The sequence below is a fragment of the Tyto alba genome, unplaced genomic scaffold (genome assembly GCF_018691265.1).
Source record: "Tyto alba isolate M040663 unplaced genomic scaffold, T.alba_DEE_v4.0 Super-Scaffold_21, whole genome shotgun sequence".
NCBI classification, from domain to species: Eukaryota; Metazoa; Chordata; class Aves; order Strigiformes; family Tytonidae; genus Tyto; species Tyto alba.
The window spans coordinates 20052229-20070935 of NW_024881295.1; the positions used below are offsets into that span (position 1 = coordinate 20052229).

General features: G+C 41.9%; 1 protein-coding gene across 8 annotated transcripts in view; it reads left to right on the forward strand.

Annotated features, from left to right (window-relative positions):
• Window positions 1-18707, forward strand: part of CHRM2 (cholinergic receptor muscarinic 2) — a 99711-nt gene that overhangs the window by 8734 nt on the left and 72270 nt on the right. For 5 of the 8 annotated variants that reach the window (XR_006165546.1, XM_042795393.1, XM_042795394.1 and 2 more), the window contains one exon: window positions 303-409. The exons of the other annotated variants lie outside the window; for them this stretch is intronic. The gene's annotated coding sequence lies outside the window, so the exon portion shown is untranslated. The remainder of the gene's footprint in view (window positions 1-302; window positions 410-18707) is intronic. 8 annotated transcript variants of the gene reach the window in all.

Sequence of the window (18707 nt, forward strand, 5' to 3'; positions counted from 1 at the left end):
GGTTTGACTGTATCGTTTTTTCAGCTACTTAAGACTAAGTTAAGAACACATACTGTTATGTTCTCCGGTTATTCTAGAAATCACCTAGAAATTGGGGGGGGGTTTAACCCATTTGTACCAGTCAACCTACCAATGTACAGGTGGCTGAAGTAACCCATAATTACTATTTTATTAGACTTACATGCCACTTTGATTTCTCTCCATATAACCCACTGAATATCTTGGATATTTCCTGGACCAAGTATGCTAATGTTTTGTGCAAACATCAGGATTTAATTCAAGAAGAATATTTTTATGCTTAGGACACTGAACAGAGACCGAGGAAATCACGGATCAGCTCCTGACCATGCCACCAACCTCCTGCCTGATCTCTGACACATTCCTGTGGCCTGACACAAAGCCTCCTGAGGTCAGAGACAAACTCTTGTTATCTTTGGGCAGGCTTTGGCTCAGCATCCTAAAGTGGGGAGAGTAACTCTTCCTGGTCTAGTGGTGGTGTTGTGAGGATTCGCTTGCCGCGGTTTGTTCAGGTATTGAGATTCAGCTGTGGTGATGCCACGTGAGAACAGGAGCAGACATACTCCATCCACAGGGGATTTCTTTGTACTAGGGTGTTGCAAAAGTGAGCCTTTAGGAGCTGATCATCAGGAAAGTTTCTGTTCAGAACAGAGGATAAGATGAGATGTTCGGCATCCCTCGAACTGAAAGATACTGAGGTTCCCAACTGTTCCACCTCTTGGTGAGGAGTAAAAGAAAAAAAATGGCTAACAAGGCCAGTGTTACATGGAAGAAAGTAGATCTCATAATCTGGTTTTATCTGAAAAAAATAAAAGAAGGGAAAAATAAACCGAAGGTAATATTTAATGACTGGATCTAGGTCTGGGACTTTACTCAGTTCTGTGTGTTTTCAGCTGAGCCAGTGTTAAGTACGGGTAAAACTGCCAAAGTAGGGTTTACAATGCCATGACCTTGCTCAGATCCTATACTGCATCAGAGTGGTTCACAAAAATTATAAGGACCTGCTGGTCCTCCTGCCCCCCCTCTGCCCCAACACTAATTTCTCATGTAAAACAGTTAGTGGGCTCTGAGAGCGGGGTATGTGGGTGGAGCAATGTCCATGTGTGGACAGAGAGGGTGCATTTTTCTCCTCCGCTGTCACCTAGGGTCCTCGGGGACTTGCATTATCATTACTGTGGTAGATTAAGCATAGTGTTTCACACCTCGATTGATACCAAGGCCAGATGATGTATTAAAAAATTATTGCCTCTGAGACTCACTTTCCTATTTGTCCAGCAGCATTCTGCCATGATGGGAAATTAAATTTACTCCATTTTATACGTAACATTACATGACAGTAAATAAATATATGTGTGGAAAATGAAGGCAGATGAGGGCTAATGGTGGGAACCTTGGTGAGGGGCTTGGTAGGGAACAAACATCTGCTCAGTTTGTTCCCCACTGAACTTTAGAACATGGATGTTCAACATGAATGTTGGGGGAAGACTGGCTTTTAGTGGAAGGGGACTAGCCAGGGAGATGTCTTCTCTGCTGTTGCTTTTCTGTGCTTAGATGAAGCTGCAAACTGATCTCCTGATCAGTTACTGGCATCTTTCACCCACACTAATTTCACTTTTCTAGCAGTGTGTTCTCAGCTGATGAAAGCTAGCAGAACATGAGTGACATAAAAGGAGAGGCCATCATCAAACAAAGTGCTATATTTAACCTGTCAATGTCATGCTTTCTCAGGTCTGACCTTGAGCCCTAGCAGTGAGGATATAAACTGGGCATCTTGGTTGTGAAGTTCCTTCCTTTAGCCAAACGTAGAAGGCTCTTGAATATAAGGAAAAGCAGGGAAGGAGGAAGGTAATACAGGTTACCCTTCTGCTTTTGACATTTGTGGTAGCCAGCACACTTAGCTGCTACTAAACAAAAAGAATACATGAAGGGCTCTGCTAAATTCTCATTAAAAATGTCTTTTTGATGTCTGCAAGTCATTTTCACAATCTTATCCTCTGGGAGTAAATGTAGGGATCTTTACTGAAAGGTTCTGACATCAGAAGCAGTTCCCTGTGAGGAATATCCTACTGTTATTAATCATTTTGCGATGTGATTCAGTAAAGGGGAAAAAAAATGGAAGTATACAATTGGAAAGAAGCAAGGAAGCAAAAAGAAAGAAGCTGAAGAAAACCATTTGGTCTCTTTTGTCTGAAGAAAGCTTGCAACTATATCTCTTCCTTTCTTTAGCAAGGAGTGAGACTGTATGTCTCCTACTTTGAAGCTCAGGGGAATGAAAAATATCTTGTTTAAAAAACCACAGGTAACTCAAGTATTACCATTCTTTCAAATGACAAATTTGGCAATTAGTATTCTACATTATTATCTTTAATGTCTCTTAAAAATCAAACTAGGGTGTGGAAATGACACATAGCTAAAAAGATGAAGGACAATTTTCTTATTTCATGGGGAAATAGTGACAAGGGCTGAATTCCTAATTCCACCACAGATTGCTGATGTGGCCTCAGACGATCTCAGCAACATCCTGTACCTCAGCTTCTAACATGGAAATTGTATAAAATAGCATTTGCATTCTCACATGCTTTGTCTGCCCTCCCTCTTTAGATTTTAAAGTGTTTGGCAGCACCTCTGTAACAGTCTGCACAGAAGAGCCTTACCTAAATATGGGCATCTGTAGAAAAAAATTAATGATACGGTTATCTTTTTATTCTATATGAAAATTAGCTTATAACATGAACCTGATCTTTGTCTTATTTAGAGAATAAAAGCTTTTCCATTCACCCCTGGGTGTTGCTCGTACAGGCAGCTATAAATGGGATACCTCTCAGCATTTGCTGTCTGGAGAGGGTCCGTGATAGAGCTCCTTAAACCCTGAGAGCAGTTCTGCCCATGCTAACGCTGCAAGGATACGGAGCAGCTGGGAAAGGTACACGGAAAGGTGACAAAGATGGTGAGAATTACCTGCCTTTCAGAGGGGAGGTGTTCAGTAGACCAGGACTCATCATCCCAGAAATGATATGTCTTATGCGGAATGCACGTAGGTCTAAGCAACCTTGAAGAGATGGAGAAGGTGGACAGGGGCTATTTAATTTTTTTTTCACATCAGACCCAGAGCTCTCATGCGGATATTAACAGGCATAAATTAAAAAAAAAAAATCACTGCATGGTTGAGCTTTGACACTTAGTGCCCTGCGATGTTTTACTGATTCCAAAGGTATAAATGAGTAAAAAATGATCAAACTAGACAGAATGCTACAAGAAAAACCACTACCAAAAGCTTTGTGATGCAAATAAGGTCACAGGGAGCTCCCTACACCACTAATTGCTTCAACCTAAGGCGTGCACGCCAGGGTGGTTTCACTGTATGCCCATTCCTTTTGCTTGCTCTTTACTACCCACCACTTTTGAGAGAGGACAGAGGGCAGGCTGGCTTAGGGAGAGTTGCTCTTGCACTCAGAGCCTCACCTGGAGTCATCAGGGTAGCCATCTTCTTCGGACAGTGCTCAACCTCTTTTACTTTTGCTGCTGGCCAGAAATTTGTTGTTCTTCTTGGCTAGGTGCTTATCAAAACAACCACAAGACACTTTGGAAAGTTGTTTAATTAACCTCTGACTCCACAGAAAGACCTTCTACAAATCAATTCAGATTCTTTGTTTTATTTGTTCATTGTAACAGTTGGAGAATTTTAATATACATGTGGTTTCCAGGCAGATCTCAGCGCTAGCCACAGGGTGTGCTTCCCTGCCCCACTGTCTGTAACTCTGATATTATTGCCTGAGACAACCTCCTTGCAGACACACTTCTCTTTGATCTTAATGTTTTTGTCTTCCCTTTATAGGTGTTCCTATAGGAACAGTGAGTTGAGAAAGGGAAAATGTGGTCACAGCTCTGCCTTTAGTCTCTCTTCTCATTCAGTCTTCTGCTTCCAGCAAGTAAACTGGAACAGCCCATGCACAGCAAAAATGTGGAAGGATGTGACAGACATTGAGAGAGACCTTTGCATCCCTATAAATGTGACAGCAGAAAGCCTCCCTCTGCAGTTGCATATATATAATTTCTTACCTCCTTAGAGCAGACCTGCCCCTCCCAAATGCCAAAAGAGAGATCATGCCGTCTTCCTGCTTTTCACTTGAAAGCCCTAAAAATCCCAGCCTTCTCAAAGCTCTGTATCATTTTGTGTGTTGTCTCAGGTTTTAGGCAATAGCCTTTTAGTTAGTGAGTCCTAGGAAAAAAACAAACAAACAAAAAACCCCCCAAGAACTTTACAGAAGACAAAACTAAAGCTGAACTTAGGATGATGAAGGAGATACTTCCTGAAGATGATCTCTGCTTTGTTGATGTCTTTTGTGTCTGTAAGTGGTGGGATATGGGTTCCTTGGAAAGCTGGCTAGGTCAGAGTTTTCCTGTTATGACCATGGTCCCCTGGGAATCACAACATCGCTATTTCACCTGTGCAGGATTGCTCTGTATTACAACTACATGCCAACTTAAAGGCATGAACTTAAAGGTGAGCTGAAAAGCTTTGAAATGAGCAGAAGCCAAGCTTTCTGTTTATTAAGAAACCCACACAACAGCAGTGTTAAAATTACATTTTCAGGCTTGTAATAGCTGAAGCCCCCACATTTTCTACTGAATAACTGTAAAAATGATTTCTGTGTGTTTTGCTTGCTTAAAAATCAAGCTGTTAGTGTGTGTTCTTGACTATGGCTTTAGAAATCCAAGTTTAGGTACAATATTTTTAACTCTAAGCCAAAACCTTTAAAAGCAAAACAAAATAAATCTCAAGGAAAATGTGGGCTTGGTTCTATTCTATTTCTTCCTTTGCTACTCGCAAGGCTGTGAAAAGCTGCAACGTTGCTTGGGCTACCCTTCAAAGCTATTTTATATAGATACAGATGACTGTAAAATACCAGAGAGTAAGGAGAGCCAGGCCCATACCACAAAAATTAGCAATGCATTATTTTTCTGGAGGCAGCGTTTGTGAGTTTTAAAAAGGAGTGGGCAGCTTTGCAGGTAGGTGATATAACATTAGGGTAGGCTCCAGTGAGTTGGAGTTTCTCTCTTGACAAATATTTCAGCGGCATTCTCCAAGTTATTCTGAAAAGAGTACAAGGGAAAGAAAATAGATTTGAGGACACACATCCTTGTTTTGCCAGAAAAAAGGGAAGACTGTTCCCAGCTGTTTAACAGTTTCACCTGTAAGTTGTCAGTTCCCATGACCTAGTACTAGATCGAATTCTTTTACTTTTCCCAACCCATTTCAGTCATTTGGTGATTTCCTCGACTTATTTGGTGACACATATGTAAATCAAATAAATGACAGAAACCAATTCATGATATATGTTATATAAGGTAGTGTACTAGAAATTCACTCCCACTATGGCTGGTTTGTACAAGCAATGTTGAGACAGATTCACATGCATGAATATTTATTAGTGGTGTCCATAGCTGATGGCCTACATTGCCTCTAACTGCGAAAAATTGGGGAAAAAATAATCCAGGGGAAAATAAAGAAAAGAGGAGAGACAGAGGGAAAAAGGAAAGCTCTCCTCATGGCACTCAGCTGGGAAGAGAAGCAACCGCAATTTCCAGACCTCTTCTGGGCATCCTCTGCTGTGCAGCAGCTGGTTCCTCGCCCTGATACTCTTTCCACAGTAACTCTACAGTTTCCACCAGGACACAATCAAACTCTCAGCTGGTTGTCACTGCTTATCGTTAGTGTTGATAGGAGCATGCACTGATTGGAGCAGGGGCTGCGTGGCCAGGTTGCTTGTGTGCACATGGACTTCATTGTCTCTCTTGTATAAACCAAAAGCTGTAATCAAAACACAGCAAAAGTGGGGGGAAAGGGCTGATTCTTTCACTGTTGACAATCACCATCCATGAGAACTCACCGCAGAAAGACTATTGGGGTGTGCAGGTGCAAAGCTATAAAGCTAGCAGCATGAGAATAACAGCACAGGAAGAGTGAGGGGAAAACACTGCCCCAGGGGCTCAGAAAACATTGTCCCAGCAGCCTGGGTGGGAGGGTACAGAGCTGGGAGGGAAAGGCAGGCTGCAAATTTGCAGAGAGAAGGCTCTTAGCCACACAAACCAGCAACAGCATCATTTTCCTAGTAGGGGAAGATGTGACGTAGCGGCACCCTGGAAGGCAAATGTGCCTCTGCTCAGGGAGAGGCACCGTCTCTGGATGCTTTGGACAAAAGATCCTCCGGCTGGAGGCTGTCTGAATCACCTTTCCTTGTGTGAGCTGGGGCAAAAGCTGGCTGGCCACCTCCTCTCTCAAAGGGGGTCTGCCTGCTGGTGACCTGAATGAGAACCAAACCCTTTCCCTCACCCTCTTTCACCTCCCCCTTATTGTTTAAGTAACGGTTGAACCGTCAAGTTTCCCCAGTGCAGGTCAGCAGACAAGACCAGCTGAGGATGTGTTGGTTCTGTGATGAGGATGCTAGTGTAAGAAATGCCTACAGCACAACAGCAAAGGAGAAATGCATCCTCTGCATTTCATTTTCTGGTACGCTTTAGTTGCTATGTTGAGTTGAACTCAACTGGGAGGAGCAGAAACTCCTGATTGTACGTCTTAGCAGGTGAAAAACTCAGTGTAACTTGTATTCCAGGTAGGGTAGATGGAACAAAGAAGGTGGTCTTCAGCCCTTTATTTCAAGACATGAGGAGGCTGTGGTTCAGCTTGTTTCCTAACCCTATGGCAGTGTTGTTAATGCAACACAACAGTGAGAACAAGAAAAGCCCAGAGTGTTCTCCTATTTACTTTAAGTTAGGTTTTTTTAGGTGTTTTTATTTTACTTTTAAAAATTATTTATTTATTTCACGAGAGGAGTTCCATACCAAGATTTAATTTGTTGCACCTTATTGCTTCATAAACAAAGAAAACTAAAAACGCAACAGCCAGGAAGGAAGAAATTTTTTGTATCTAAGCACATAGAGAAGAGATGATAACTAAATAAAGAAGAATCATTTACTTATTTTGAAGGTCTATTAAGACCTCTTTGATAGGGATCACGCCAATTTATTTATTTCTGTTGCACTGACAAGCACCCCATTTCTTCATCCTCCCGTGCTCTGCCATGAAGCCAGTTCCTGCACTGCAACATTAAGAAGTAATTATTACCCTTTACTGTGTAATGATTAGTTATTGCACAGGCCACATAGTCGTCATGCCAACTCCCTCCTCTATCCTGATTTAACCCGCTCTACTCTGCTGCAACAATCAGACACAGGGAGGGGGGGGTGTGGAGGGGGCATTCAGGCTGTGCACATCCCGTTCTGATTTCACTGCATCCTGGGCACTAAAAGACCACACGGCCTCAGCTAGTGTGTACAGGCAGGGGGATTTTAAAGACTGTTATCTCTTGGTCAGTGTCGTGGTTTAGGCCTGATTGGCAGCCAACCACAATGCAGCACCTCTCTCTCCCTTCCCCTCTGGCAATGAGAAGGGACAGAGAGCCAGGACTGGGATTCAAGATAGGACTGGGATGGGGGAAAATCCCCCTTTTATGATCACGAGCAAAAGGCAGACTCGTTAGGGGAAGAAAAAAAGAACATACATTTATTACAGACACTAACAACACATAACAGAGTAGGACAGAGAGAAGCATTGCCACATCTTGAGAACACCTTCCCCCCACCCCTCCCTTCTTCCCGGGCTCAGCTCTGCTCCCGATATCTCTACCTCCTCCCCCAGGGGCGCAGGGGCAGGGAATGGGGGGTGCAGTCAGTGCTGCCACTTCCTTCATGTTCGGTGAGGGGAGTGTCCAAAACTTGTTACCCCCTGATCCATCGTGGTCCCCCTCTCACAGGAGACAGTCCTCCACAAACTTTCTCTGACTTGAATTCCTCCCATGGGCTGCAGCGTTCCCCACACTGCTCCGTCATGGGTCACTAACTTCCTCCGACTGGATTCCCTCCCACGGCTGCAGCCCTTCCCGAGCTGCTCCGGTGTGGGACTCCCCCGCATGCTGCAATCCTCCCAGCACTAAATTACAGCAGCGGGGCTGCCTTTTCCCATGAGACCCCGGCCTTCTTCAGGCACAGCACCTTGATTATCTGAGCAGGAGCCACAGGCCATAAATCAGTGTCTGCTCCACCGTAGATCTCCATGGGTGGCAGGGGGGGCCGCCCTGCCGTCTCCCCACAGGATACAGGGGAGCCTCTGCTCCGGCACACCTCCCCCCTCCTTTTTCCCTCTGTTCCTCCACTGACCTTGGTGTTCACGCAGCTGCAGCGACTCCTCCTCACAAGTCCGACTGCTCCTCACCACGTCCCTTCTTAAATACGTTATCGCAGAGGCGCAGCTGATGGGCTCAATTTCCCAAACAGAAGTGGAGCTGACTTGGAGCTGGGGGAGCTTCGAGAAGCTTCTCACAGGGGGCCGCCCCGATAGCCCCCTCCCCTGCCACCAAAAAACTCCACCACTCACTCAACCCAGAACAGTCAGCCCAAGCTTCCCTGCCATGGTTGGAGAGGATTAATATGTATCCTGAGTGCCAGACCTCTTGCTGCTCTACACTGAACCCCTCTGGCTGCTTTAAGTGCAGCCTCGGAAGGAGCCTAATCCAGTCCTTGTCAGCTGGCAGCACGTTTCCTCTGAGACCAGGGCTTGGCAAGCTGGGGCTTGATGGGTGTTTAGGAGAGATGCATAAAAGGAGGGGGAGAGGTGTTAAAATGAGGCAGCATCTCACAGAGAACCCAGAGGCACTTATTTTCTTTGGAAGTAGCCAAGGTGTCTTTCCAGTTACCTCTCAGTGCTGCTAGGATCTTAACCTGGCTGTTGGTCCTTTTTTTTTGGTGGAGAATTGCTTAGTTAGAAAGTGGGAACATCACTGTCTTTGCTTTAAAGCAGTGGGTACCTCCCAGTGGGGAGAAGGGAGAAGAGCTGCATGCTGTCTGCTATCCCACTGTTCCTTGAACTCTGATGTGAATTGCACAGCAAGGAAAATGAGAGCTGGTCTTTGCCTAGATAAGCATTCTCAGAGCAAATTTACAAAATAATGACATAGCTGTTTATGTTCCTATTGGAAATTATGTACATGCCATCCCAGCTTCAGGTTCAGTCCTGCAGTCCTGAATGCTGGAAGGTGCAGGACCAGACCCTTTGTAGCTAACTTAGTTTATGAATAGATGGAATTTGATACAATTCCATTTTTTTTTTTTTTTTTTTTTGCTGGTTGCTGCAATTAATACCTATCCACACCAGAGCAGATCATGTAGTGCAGTTGCTCTTACTGTTATTTATACATAGATGATTATGCTATCTGCCACACAGTGAGGAATGAAGGACTTAACTGGAGAAATAATCTGAAAATCAAATCATTATTTTTTTGATGTTTCTTCAAATAATAGATTTTGCCAAAGTTCCTCCACATTAAAAAAAAAAAAAAAACAAACAAACACAAAAAACAACAAACAAACAAACAAATCACTATCAATTCTGTACTTAAATATCTAACTGAAGGAAGCAATATTTTCCGGAAAACAAGTAAAAGATTTATTATTTTATGGAAAGCAGCACTCTGGTAATCAGAACTGATGGGATGCAGTGAGCAAAGGCTAGAGAGAGAAGGAAATTTTTTCTCTCCTTTCTACATCCAGTAGGCTGAAAACAGAGAACTCCTGTGCAGTTTCTTTCTTTCCTACTACTCTCTCTTCCATACACCTCTCTCTTTCACCATGCACTTCTCACCATTCTTCAAAAAGAGACAGCCCAGACAGTCATCTAATGACATAATCTGCTGTTTAAGTCTTTGAGTCAGTGGGTTACATGATCACCTCAAAAGCCCCAGTCACACGTGGAGGTACTGTTTTGCTTGATATCACACATCCATTGTAGGAAAGCATCGTTGTTCTGAACAGTTTGTAATTTGTTTCTTTTGTAGAGGTTGTCTGAGTGTTATCTCAGACCCTTCAGTCTGAGAAAGAGAGGACAGGGTGCAAAAAGTTGTCAAGCTATAGGTAAAGAATACATAAAAAATATATGTGGAACAAAACCCTTAAAATTCTCTTATATTTCATCCAGCTGCCCTCCCCACACAGCCTCATTATAAACGTGTGTCATTCTCCTGGGTAATGGTGAAGAAATTTGTTTTTGAGCAAGTCATCTGATGAAGCTGGTGTGCTGGAGCAGAATGCCAACACAAACGGTTAATATGGGGTCATAATTAGTAAGCGTCTATGCAGGAAAATGGCTGTAAATAGTTGACTACCATTAACCTGAAAGAAGTGAGAAAATTTTTTGGCTTCCCAATAGCCTCAAAGACAGTTGTGTGAAGATGGGTATTTCTGAGAACAGACATTCCCTCAGTCCTGAGGGACTAGACACTGGTCTCATCAGACAGCTGATGCTCTCTTTTGCTTTCAGATCACTGAAAATAAAATGACCTATGCCGAACAATCTGTTAATTGTCATTAATTTGTCCACTGGATATTTTCCCCCTATATTTTGAATTGTCCATCTGCAAGTGTGCTGGCTAAGCTTAGCAGTCTGATTAATAGTTTCAATGATTGTGTCAAGGCCAAGAGATTCTTCTAAGTTTTTCATGTTCAGCATTAAGAATTTGGTATTTTTTGCATGTGACTGTTTGCTTAACTCATGTGACATACCTCTAACTTAATGACCTGATACTCACAAGCAGAAGCTGAAGGTGCCTCTAGAAGAGGCATGAAGGACAAGTGCAGTTCCATGCTGTGACTATCTTTGGGACAATGGTGGGAAGTACTAGAAACTACCTTTGGGGATGTTTTCATTGTTTACACCCAGACTGCCACCACACAGGATATAAACTGTGCTCCTCCACTCTGGCAGCAGCACAAGGTTCAGTCCACTCCAAAAGTACAAACCTGGCTGTCTGCCTGTGTCCCAAGGGTACGTGTGAGATCCCAAGACAGGTCTGGCTTCCCTGGGAAGTTAATTTTTGTCTCGTGGTTTCCTTCACTTCAGCATCTTGCTGCTCCATCATCCCTTCCCTTAAATGCTTTGGACCTACAAAGCAAGCAGATGGATTCAAGCCTTATGACATTTCTGCTGGTTTAGAACTGCCTTTTTTTATATCACCTGCTGTCTTTTCTGCTCACTGTAGGACAGATGCTACTGCTCTTTTATTCACGTTGAGTAGTAAATCACTGTTGAAGAAACGCACCATAAATGTTTGCCATATCAACAGCTACATATTGTGAGAAGTGGTCCCCGGGTCATAACAGAATGATATGGTATCCAGTCTGAGCAAAGACTGCAAAATATTTCATGATCTTGCTCACCCACATTTCTTAGCACCTCTTCTCCCACACATACAACTGGTTCACACATGCTGAAGATACAGGGCAGCGCATTTGAAAATGTTTACAAGGGATATTTTACTCAGTGACTTTCATGCTGTTAGGTGGCAGACTGCAGGCAGTTACTGAACTAAGCAATGTAATGCATTTTTAAGAAGCATTGGTCAGTCACATGGAAATAAACATCACCTCCAGGTACGCTAATTGTTATACCTTCTATGGTTAAAAATACTATTGGTATCAGTTCTTATGTGCCTGGTTTTACATTAATTGCCAAGTCAGAGTTCAAAGAGGTGTCCTTCCACTTAAGAAAAGAGTGGTTATTGATGAGTAAAGTGCATGATTTTCCCTTGAAGCATGAAATATAAATCATCAGTTTATGTCAGCATGTATAATTACTGTACTCTTGGGTAGGGTTTTCAGTGATCTCTGTCTACATGGAGATTCTTATGTTTCGAAAATGCCTCAGACTCATAAAAGAACAACCAAAAAGAGCATGTGATACACACATGGCACCAGGGACCTGCGGCTAGACAGAGAAGGGTGTCAGCTAGCATGGTTAGGCAAATTCTATTTGAGATGTCACTTCTAAAATGTCTGTCCTTCATTTGATGGATTTTGTTAGAAAAGCAGAGCTTATGAAAATCCATTTTTCTACATCAGAGTAAACAAAGGCAGCAGGAAGAATAAATGGTTTCTGTGTAGTCTCATGTTGATGCCAAGGGGGCCAGAGCCCAGATGTTCCGACACTGAGTTCAGCACCATGCTCTTATTATTGGACCGTCATTTTACGTCGAGCTTTTTTCATATTTGTTCACGTCATCCAGGACTGAAGGAAAAATATTATGTATAATTGCAGAGCAAGACAGGCTAAAATGTCACTCATCAGAATCATTTAATCTTTGGTATTATTCTCTGTTCTTACTCACCCTCATGTCAGTGCTGCCTCTCCCTCCACCTCGAAACCTTAACTCCTCCTTCCTCTGAAAGGATGTACAATAGCCAGAGCAATATAAATCAAAGCCTAGAACCAGGAAAATTATAATAGATTGGAAGTGCCAGTTCCGCAAGAAGGAAAAGAAAGAAACAAGACTGTGGGAGATCGGAAGAGTGATTGCAGCTTGATTACGAGGGCTGTTGCACCATCTGAACAGGCTATTGCCTGTCACAAGCTGTTTTTATTTTCTAGCTCCAGACTGATACCAAGCTTGATCTGAAATAAATGCCATCTATCCACTTACTTTATAAATCTCCTCACTGTACACACATTTAATGTTTACAGGTGTTCACATTTTTCAAGTAAAATATAATTTTATTCTTGTGGTGTCTTCATTGTAAAGCAGGAAGAGAGAGATGAGGGCTACGTAGGAGCTCTTAGTGGCCCATGCTGAGGTGGGACTGGGAGGGAATGATCTCAGTCACGTCAAAAGACAGAGTAAACCATGATGAGACTTCCATGCAGTGCCCTCTCGATGTAAACCTTTTCCTTACTCTGTGTCAGGTTCAGACATTAACAACAAATCATATAAGTGATCAAAATACTCCAGCACTGAATTTTTAAAGATGCCTGTCATGAATTTACTTAGCAGTTAAAAAACCAAACCGAAACAAAACGTCTTCCCAGCAATTCTATAATATCAAATTTTTGATAACAGAAGGGTTGCAACAGCATGTTATTGAGAGTTTCAGATTTCAAGAGAGCAGTAAAAAATTACCTGGAGCAGAAAGAGGTAAAGATGGTTGCTGCCTGAATGTCAGCTCTTTCTCTGATAAGAACCTTCACTGAGAGCAGATCTTCATACTTACTTTTGCTCTGGGCAAATAAAATAATAAAAAAAAAAAATCTTTAAGATTTTTTTTTTTTTTAAAAAAAACCTATGCGTAAAACAATTATTGATCTTTACATTAGCAACAGCTATAATTGTTAGACTTGCTACTTATGCAGCCAGCACAGTATACCTGGGCACGTTATTTAGAAGTTGCATCTGGTGGTAACGGTAGCAACATTTGCAATACAGCTCACGGATTAGTGGGAAGGCTTATTCTCCCTATGCTCTGTAAACAGCAAAGTGCTTCGGGTTATACTTTTTGAGTAGCTGCCGCCTTTAAAGCATCCTCAGTGTCCTTAGCCTGAGGTAGAGTGGGTGTTTTTCTCCTGTTGACAGAGTTTTGAAACCGTCACTCTCACAGGAGGTCCCTTGGAGGTGGGTAGGAGATTTGCATGAGTAACAGCGGTTTGTTTAAGCGAGGACTGCAGAATTGGGCTCCTTAACTGGGAACGAGGAGCTCTCTTTGCATGAACAGCGACTGTCTCCAAACAGTGAGGGAGTGATCCAGCTCTGATCTCCAACTCTGCGGAGGAAGGCTGCTAATGACATGGCACAGGAATGATTATTTTTAGGGAAGGCAGAGTGGAAACGTACACGTACAAGCATGAGAAAATCTGCTAGCATTCAGTATTGCCTCACTGTAAAAGCTGGTAATGAACAAACTGGTTAGGTTACTTATGCATCAGTGTCACTGCACTTCGCTGCTGAAGTTGTGTCCCCTGGTCCCATTAATCATAACATTTTTAGTGCATAGCTAGTATTCACTCCACGTTTTACAATGGGTTGTTTGAGACCAAAGTGATCATATTTTGGTACTTTAATGAAGTGTCACAGTGCTGATGTAGGTTAACATGTCACTGACTGGGTAATTGTCCTGAATGGAGTAGTCTAAATTGAAAGCTCATGGAAAAAATTAGAGTCAAAAAAATTCATCAGGTTTTTCATGTACCTGTTTCTCACTTGAGATGTGTTTTCATTGTCTATATGGAATTGAAGGGTAGGATTTCAGCTATTCTTACCTCTACTGAATGTCCAGATTTAGGACTAAGTATTATCATTATAGTTAATTTTTTGTCCCTTTCACTTTATATTCCCTAATTAAATTAAATTTTACGATGCTGACCTAACACCACAGTTACAGAAAAGGAGCTTTCCATTTCAGACCGAGACTTTTTTAAGACAGGCTACCTCCTTCATTTTCAGTCGTTATAATGTTTCTTTATGCACTAAACTTCCTTATTAGTATGCATATTATAGAATTACTACTGTCTCTAATTAAAGTATTTTAGAGCAGAGGGGTTTTATTTCTTTTCAGAAATAGTAATTTCCCATGTACAAGCACTGGAGAACACCTGTTAGGAGAGGAATATAAGAAATAAACAGCTCAAACTGCTAATAACTGCCATTTAATTGTATTAAAAACACAATGAAAGACACAAAAAATACAGAAACTCAAGAAAGTTATTACTTTAATATACTTATTAAAGACTTCTCCTCAGTAAAATATTTGATTTTCTACTAGCTACAAATTTTAGGAAAAGATATCTGCCTGGATTAAAAAAAAGCAAACAAAAAATCAATCAAACAAACTTAATTTCTTCATTAGAAATTCAAAACAATGATTTTTCTCCATTTTTGGCCGGCTCACTGAGCTGTTTGCTTTTAATTTCCTTAGTTTTTAAACAAAATTTTGAAAACTTGCTGATCATTTTTGTTTCATATTGTTTTGAGAGATGACAGTACCATCTCAGCAATGTGCAAAGATATAGGTGGAGAAACCAAATACAATGCCAGAGCAAATTAGTGGAGGAAAAGTAGAAGAGAAAAAGATCACATCTGCCTTATGAGATAATGGCAATTTTATAAAAATATATTTGTTATTACTGTGATATAGCCCATCAAATTACAAGATTGTAACCCAAAATCCTGACAATTTTCTTGAGTAAAATAGAGTAGTGCCATGGTTTAATCCCAGCTGGCAACTAAGCCCCACACAGCCACTCACTCACTGCCCCGTGATGGGATGGGGAAGAGAATCAAAAGGGTAAAAGTGAGAACACTTGTGCGTTGAGATAAAGGCAGTTTAACAGGTAAAGCAAAAGCTGCACACGCAAGCAAAGCAAACGAATTAATTCCCCGCTCCCCATGGGCAGGCTGGGCTCCATCTTGGGAAGACGAACGCCATCACTCCAAACGTACCTCCCTTTCCTCTTCCTTCCCCAGCTTTATATTCTGAGCATGATGTCATACGGTGTGGGATGTCCCTTGGGTCAGTTGGGGGCAGCTGTCCCGGCTGTGTCCCCTCCCAAATTCTCATCCACCCCCAGCCTGCTCGCTGGAGGGGTGGGGTGAGGAGCAAAAGAGGCCTTGGCTCGGTGTCAGCACTGCTCAGCAATAACTAAAACATCTCTGAATTAGCAATACTGTTTTCAGAAAAAATCCAAAACTTAGCTCCATACTAGTTACCATGAAGAAAACTAACTCTATCCCAGCCAAAACCAGCACAGGTACATATTTTATTTGATTGGATCCATTTACATTTGGAATGCCTTGATATTTCCTATACAATAGGTAATTTTATCTATTTATTTGTGAATAGGGTACAATGAGAGTTTATTAGAACAGACTACATCAATTTGCTACAAATACACTTTCTGAACCTGAAAAAACTTTTGCATGTCTAACTTTGAACAGAAATAATTTTTTTTTTTTCCTTCTAAGGAATTGTCCTTGTGTTTGGGCAAAGTGGGTACGTACAGGTTTGTAAGTAACCCTTGCTCCATTTTTTCCTGTTGAAGGTCCTGCAGAGTGATAACCTTTCTATCAATATCACCATAAAACATAAGTACTTGTGTAGGATGAAGTATTATTGGAGTTGTGACATATAACTATCAGGGCTTTGACTACCAGGCAATTGTATTGCAGCTTCATTTTCTTCATGTTGTCATCTGATTCAGTTTCTTTCACCAGATGGAAACTTGGAAGAGGGGCAGTGTTTTGGGGTTGTTATATTCTTCCACTAAGTTTTCCCTTTCCACATGAGCACTGGCATGTGTAAACGCCCACTTATACCCTACTAATTTTAAACAACATACTCAACCAACATTGTGCAGTGGGGTTCCTGTGGGTGAAGTATTTTGGACTGAGACGTTACTGAATATAGGAGAAAACAGAGTAGTCTGACAAACCATCACTTGCACCCAAACTGGTAGGAGCACGTGGGATTTTGACCAACAGTCAGGGAGAAATGGGACAAAATAAAAGGAATTGTAGGCTTACACCAAAACCAGCAGGAGCACACGCCATTGCAAAAGACAGAGACAACAGACCATAGAGCTGGAGAGAATAATGTTGAGACAACATTTTTTTGCCTAGACAAAAGCCAAAGCCATCCCCATGGGGTGGGGAGGACAAAATGCTATTAATGACATTGTTGGTTTATAGTTTCTACTATCTCACTGGCTCTGGAATAGCAGGTGGGAGCAAGATGGAAGGGAGAGAGCCTGAAACAATCAACTCTGCTTCTTCAGGAAATAACTCAGGTTTAAAATCTATTTTCTGTTTGCAGCTGAAAGAAAATCATTATAGGATCCGGAGGAGGCCACCCATACATATATATAAAAAAATTATGCTTCTGCAGACGTTATCTAGCATACACTATTTTTTAAACATGATTCTAAGCCAATTAATTACGCCTTTCCATTCTGAGCTAGAATGAGTAACTGACACCTTTCTTATTTTTACTGTATGAAAAAATGTACAAGAAAATAAATGAAAATGCCAAAATGTTTCCCAATAGCTGGCTATAGAGAAAGTAATTTAAAGACAAAGGAATGGGTTAAGAAGACACAGTTTGAGATAACCACTGCATCCTTCCAACAAAACACAAGCAAACCAGTTGAGTGGGAAATGAATGATGTTAGCAAACTATGTTTTTTTTTTTTTTTTTTTAGTAACTAGATTAGGGATGGAACTATCCTAGTGCTTTGGGCCAAATTCTGATTTGCCTCTTAAACTCTGTTTAGCTGTCACTCATTCCTTCTTCAACTGTCTTACTCCCTAATCCATTTTTCTTTAAACTTGCCTACATTTTTGGCTGGGGTTCACAAGGAGGTTGTATATGTTACCTAATTTACTAGAGTTTGTTTGTTTGTTTGTTTTCCTTTTATTTTTAATTTCTTTTCTCTTTTATATTTCTTTTCATTCTACCTTTTTAGTTTTCAGGAGCTTTTTTTTACACTCACACAGAGGGATTTTTCCACCCTTTTTCTGCTTCTACTTCTCCACTTTCCTACCTCACATATTATTCCCTATAGATGTATATTCACCTGTAGTGATTTTGCAGAGTGAATGCACAATTCTGTCCTCCAATCCTTTGCAAGAGATAAGTGTTACAGATGGAATCCTAAAACCACGTGAAATTGCTAGGATTTGGTTCACAAATCTGGGACTTGGTTTTTATTTTACTTTTAATGTATACTCTTCAAAGTACAATACAAACTTAATCTTAATTTTCTGGCGCTCCTTTTTTCTACCAGCATTATAGGTCTCAGTATTCCAGCTCCTGTCACACAGGGTGACTGAAACAGGCCTATCCCAGGTTTATTTATGTCTTGGTCTCCATCAAAGCTGCACCAGCTCTGTACGTTATACCATGCCCTTCCATCATACCCACAGGTAGAAGCTGGCAAAGAGAGCCCAGCCTCAAACCCATTGAGATTATTAATCTCCACAGAGCTTGGAGCAGGCTCACCCTGGCATTTGTACAGCAGAATTCATGCTGCTGTGGCAGTTTCTGTCAGAGCACTTGCATTTGTATTTCTTTTAGAAATATCTGGATAAAAGACGAGGGTAAAAGCCATCTGTCTCCATCACACTGCCAGCTATCAGTAACAGCAATAATTTCAGGGGCATCAGATGCCAGATGAACAACCTTTTCCTGGCCCGCTCCCACCATCCTTATACCTGCAGAGAACAACCTACCAGCAGTGGCCACAATCGCAGTAATATAATGAACACTAAATTAGACAGAATGGCAATTGCAGGCCAGAGGGACTTCAAAGGTCCCCTACATTAAGCACTTCATAATGAGCTCTGAAGAGCGGCCAGTGCCTGGAACAGAAGTGGGATCATACGTGTGACAGCTCCATTCGTGCCATATTACCTTAGCAGAGCTTTCGAGCCCAGGGTATTTCCAGGCTCTCTGGACTGCCCAGATGCATTACACCCCCCTGATATTGCCTCTCGGGGTGTCTCCATGTTAGCCTGCCTAGATCAACACCCTGACTGATCAGAACGTGCCACAGCAGATCTGGCAGAGGGTAATTTCTCCCCGGCCACGGTCCCCTGGGGTGAACAGAAGTATCTTTCAGCTGTAGAGATGGGAGAGAAATTCTCAAAGCCCAGGCTGCTCTGGGAATAAAGAGAACACAGTTCTATTCTTTATGCTTTTACCTGTTGTAATCTTCATGTTCCCTACAGCAAAAGAGAAGTTTTCTGTGTATTTACAGGCAGATTTAGAAGCAAAACAAAACAAAAAAAAAACACACAAAGAAACCCTAGGTCCTTGTTTTT